This window comes from Canis lupus, chromosome 30 (assembly GCF_011100685.1).
Source record: "Canis lupus familiaris isolate Mischka breed German Shepherd chromosome 30, alternate assembly UU_Cfam_GSD_1.0, whole genome shotgun sequence".
In the NCBI taxonomy this organism is placed as follows: domain Eukaryota; kingdom Metazoa; phylum Chordata; class Mammalia; order Carnivora; family Canidae; genus Canis; species Canis lupus.
Genome location: NC_049251.1, coordinates 10,481,641 through 10,482,058, shown reverse-complemented (window position 1 = coordinate 10,482,058; position 418 = coordinate 10,481,641). Strand labels below are relative to the sequence as shown.

At 40.9% G+C, this 418-nt stretch overlaps 1 pseudogene; it reads left to right on the top strand.

Moving 5' to 3' along the window:
• Positions 1-85, top strand: LOC119866958 (annotated as a pseudogene).
• Positions 86-418: the final 333 nt, after the last annotated feature.

Here is a 418-nt window from a genome sequence, read left to right as displayed (position 1 = left end):
ATACTCTGGTTTCTCTGCATATTACATAAATCTTTTGCTTTTTACTAAAGATTTCTGTGGAGAGGTACAGTAATGAGTTTTTTTTTTTTTTAAGATTTATTTATTTATTTATGATAGACACAGAGAAAGAGAGGCAGAGACACAGGAGGAGGGAGAAGCAGGTTCCATGCCAGGAGCCCGATGCGGGACTCAATCCCGGGTCTCCAGGATCACACCCTGGGCCAAAGGCAAGCGCTAAACCGCTGAGCCACCCAGGGATCCCCGTAATGAGTTTTTAGCCAATTTTTGAGGCCTTGTTTTTAGGAGGCTATCTTAAAAGAATACAAGGTTGAATATAGCTGAAGGGACATGATTTGACCTCATTCTTCATGTATGAAATCTGAAATGGACTCAGTTACAGTTTGATTAAAGCATTGTG